At 43.0% G+C, this 4,474-nt stretch overlaps 1 long non-coding RNA gene across 1 annotated transcript in view; it reads right to left on the reverse strand.

The window, feature by feature from the left end:
* The window catches only part of LOC116692867 (uncharacterized), a 20,897-nt gene extending 16,711 nt beyond the window's left edge, over positions 1–4,186 (reverse strand). Inside the window, exon 1 of the long non-coding RNA XR_004332804.1 lies at positions 4,177–4,186. This is a non-coding gene — a long non-coding RNA (uncharacterized LOC116692867). The remainder of the gene's footprint in view (positions 1–4,176) is intronic.
* Positions 4,187–4,474: the final 288 nt, after the last annotated feature.

The raw sequence follows: 4,474 nt of genomic DNA on the forward strand, positions 1-4,474 counted from the left end.
CCCACGAACACCCTGGTGGACACCGGTGGTCAGGGAAGCCGTCCGACTGAAGAAGCAGTCTTTCCGGGATATGTTATCTCGGAGGACTTGGGAGGCAGTTGCAAGGTACCAACGGGCCCGAAGGGCTGCAGCCTCTGCTGAAACAGAGGCAAAGCAGCGGATTTGGGAGAGGTTCGGAGAAGACATGGAGAAGGACTTTCGGTTGGCACCAAGGCGCTTCTGGAAAACCGTTCGCCACCTCAGGAGGGAGAAGCAAGGAACCATCCAAGCTGTGTACAGTAAGGATGGGACGTTGTTGACCTCAACTGAGGATATAATAGAGTGGTGGAAGTCGAGCCGAAGCGAGAGCTGTGTCCGGGTTCGCTGCGTCCGGGTTTGCTGCGTCCGGGTTCGCTGCAGTAAGTCGGACTCGTACCAGGTGAGGGTTGGCCTCCGCCAGGGCTGCGCTTTGTCACCAATCCTGTTTGTAATATTTACAGACAGGATATCGAGGCGTAGTTGGTGGGGAGGGGTTGCAGTTTGGTGGACTCAGGATCTCATCGCTGCTTTTTGCAGATGATGTGGTCCTGATGGCATCATCGGTCTGTGACCTTCAGCACTAACTGGATCGGTTTGCAGCCGAGTGTGAAGCTGGGATGAGGATCAGCACCTCTAAATCTGAGGCCATGGTTCTCAGCAGGAAACCGATGTAGTGCTTTCTTCAGGTAGGGAGTGAGTCCTTACCCCAAGTGAAGGAGTTTAAATACCTTGGGGTCTTGTTCGCAAGTGAGGGGACCATGGAGCGTGAGATTGGTTGGAGAATCGGAGCGGCATTACATTCCATTTATCGCACCGTTGTGACAAAAAGGGAGCTGAGCCAGAAGGTCACTGACCTATGATCATGCTGGGATAGCTGGGTCATGACCGAAAGAACGAGATCCAGGGTACAAGTGGCCAAAATGGGTTTCCTCAGGAAGGTGGCTGGCGTCTCCCTAAGACATAGGGTGAGAAGCTCAGTTATCCGAGAACAGCTCTGAGTACAGCCGCTGCTCCTTCGCGTCAAAAGGAGCCAGTTGAGGTGGTTCGGGCATCTGGTAAGGATCCCTATGGAGGTGTTCCAGGCACGTCCAGCTGGGAGGAGGCGCTGTAGAAGACCCAGGACTAGGTAGAGAGATTATATCTCCAACCTGGCCTGGGAACGCCTCGGGATCCCCCAGTTGGGGCTGGTTGATGTGGCTCGGGAAAGGGAAGTCTGGGATCCCCCTCTGGAGCTGCTGCCCCCACGACCCGATACCGGATAAGCGGATGAAGATGGATGGATGGATGAGTAAGATCCATTTTTAAAAAGAGACCTACAGTATAAGAACGGCAAGCAAACACACACACCTACAGTACCATTGTCTTCTTTAAAATTTACAAATCTACAACAATTGTTGGCTTTAATTCTGAGAAGGTTGAAATTTGTTTTTTTTGTGTGATTTATACTGTAATATTTGAATGAGATGTACATACAATTTCTGCATCCAGTGAGAGGGTGGGTTGTGTACAATTTTCTTGTTGTGGTCTTGTCACTCTGAGGAACTATGAAACCAGCAGAACCCATGAGAAAATACGTTTCCTTCAAAACCTGTATGCTGTTTAGTGCTGCGCTGGTAGTGAACAGTGGGTTTTTACAGCTTTCCTGTCAAAAACAGCTGCTTGTGGGCTGTGAAAACCGAGTTAATGAGTTTAAACAATTCTGCGAGTCTCACTAGGGGTGAGGGGAACTGCAGAGTGGGTTAAGAAACATCTGTAGGTTATGAGCAACACCTTTCACATTTAACATGATAAGTTGATCCATATTGATACAAAAATATTGATAAGAACAACTTTAATTAATCTTTTAAGTGCAACAGAATATTTGTACACCATGCTAATTTTACTTCTCCAAAATAATTCTTTTGCCTGTTCCTTTTTTCCTCTTTTTGTACTTTTCCCAGTGATTAAATTAAGGTTTATTTTGCGCTTCAGAGTCATCATGTAACTCATTTGGAAAGCAACAGCAACCCTGGCACCATCAGATTTGCCGTTTGACATCTGTGTCATGATAATGGTTATCCAGGGTCCAGGGGGGTCGTACACACTGCAAACAAAACCACAGTCAAGAGAAAAAGCCCACCACTCTGGGGATCACGAGCGAGAGAGAGAGAGAGAGAGAGAGAGAGAGAGAGAGAAAGAGAGAGAGAGAGCTTTACTGTAAATTAAACAGATTTATTTTGTGCCTGTGTCCGTCTGTAATAATCTTCAGATCTGGAAACAGCGTTGTGGCAAGCTTTAAGGGATTAAAAGGCTCTACTTCTCTTTCTGTTGCCTCTATTAATCTCAGCTCTCTGCTCTTTGTACTGTAGTGTGTGGCAGCTTCTGGGAAACCGGGGTTTAATGCTGGGTCATTATTACAATTCCATCCTGTTTCTGCTGTCATTACCACAGAGTTGTGTGCCTAGTGACAAGTACAAACAAAACTCACAAACCTCTTCCTCTTACACAAACACACAGTGAAAACATTGTGATTCTCAGATGACATGGTGCCCTTGACCACTTAACTGGGACTGTCCTCTTTGTGACCTTGTAAATGGATTTCCACTTCTGTTTATATTTTACATTTGATTAGGCTGTAAAAGAAACACGTCACGTTTGCTCATGTTGTCAGAAATAGAAAACCTTTGTCCTCTTCTATAATCTGACGAACACACATATCTACACATGCACAATGTTTATTTTCCATTCCCTCAATACTGTATTACAGTATTATTATTTTGTAATTTCTGCTCAAGCTTTTGAAAGGCTTTGGGTTAAGCTCCTTTTTTTGGCATTTAAAAAACAGTAATTTATAATACACGTGATGTCCCTTCAAGGTATGTATGGGAAAAAATCACATCTAAATTTTATTTCGATGATAATAAATTATTAGTTAGATATAATATAAATATAAATATAAATATATAAATATTTTAGCATTAATGATTGATCGCACATAACATATTGTTAAATGTGAATGTGGATTAAATCTCAGTCACTGTGTTTAACAGAGAAGAGATAATATCTTGGATTATGTCCAATAAAGGTCAAATAAAGGTCAGTAAGGCCAGACTATTCACTTGTCCCGGGTATATTTGAACTGCAGCTAATTGTAGCATGGAGATTACGATTGGAAACCATAGAGATAAAACGGATCCTCAATGTGCTTCTTGTCTATTATTAATTGTTTCTGCAAAGTTTTGCAGGTATTTTTGGGAAATACACTCATCTATTAGAAGAGAAGAATGATAGCACTCTCAGTGATATCAACCTTTTTCTTCTGACTCTTAAATAAGAAAGGCAAATAAGAAAATAAGTGCAGGTTATATCCTAAACTGTTGCTATTGCTTTTTTCCACGGGTTTGTATTTTGCAGTTTTTGCAGGAAAAATGTTGCATTGTAAAAGTGTGCATGTGTTTCTGTGGCAGAAGTCAAAATGTGTTTAAAGTGGTTGAACCACTGTGTCGGAGTGCCTGACTAGCTTTCCGAAGCGTTCAGAACTCTGACAGCTGGCTTGCATTATTAACTTTGTAGCATCTGTCTGATTTCACAACATCCCGCCTGCACGACTCGGCTCTCTCTGGCTGGCTCTAATGAGGACGGAAGATATGGCAAGGTGGCAGTGGAAAGAAAAAGATGAGGACTGAGAGTAAAAAAGCTACTGTATATACTGTACTGGTGTCTGACTGCACTTCTCACCTGATGCTGATGGGTTTCAGTTCAGTAGTCTCATAGGAGCTGGTTTCTAGAGAAAAGACCAGCTGCAATACCACTGAGAACTACGTTTTAATGTAATGTGACTGAGTGAAAAGCTCACAAACTGTACTAAAGACATGGCAAGTTGTTGAGTCAGTGTTTCACCTTTTAACTCACATTTTTGATGTTCTCATAAATATTTATGTTGTGACTATTTCTGTAACCTAATGTTCATTTGGACAGTTAGAGTGAGTGATGCTTTTTCATCAGCTGTCAAACCAGAGAGAATAGGTCGTGCAGTGTGAGCCAATGAGCTATTAACACACAAAAACTCTTTATTTCACTTAGCAGTCTGTGGTGTTTAAGCTGTTTTAAACTGAGTGAAAAATGTGAAAGTAGCCGTGTTTCCATTCATATACAGTATTTTTAATTCTAGAATATCACATTAGAAAAGCTGCCTGAAAACAGTACTAGCTCTAAAAGACCAATTCAAACTTGCCCAATTGAACCAAATTCCTGACGACCTCTCTCCATTTTTCTGTTGTACATGGGTTAGATGTGGCCAGCAACAAATCCCACTATGGCCACGCCAAGACCCGCCATTCAATAGCAGGTATTGGCCAGGCTTCCATGCTTACGCAAGGTAATGTAACCCCATTTGTTCAGCTCCTATCCCTTGACCAATCGGCTATCCTAACCTTAACCACTCAAGGTCAAATGCCTGACACCAACCAATCAACCA

The sequence above is a fragment of the Etheostoma spectabile genome, chromosome 7, assembly GCF_008692095.1.
Source record: "Etheostoma spectabile isolate EspeVRDwgs_2016 chromosome 7, UIUC_Espe_1.0, whole genome shotgun sequence".
Lineage (NCBI taxonomy): Eukaryota > Metazoa > Chordata > Actinopteri > Perciformes > Percidae > Etheostoma > Etheostoma spectabile.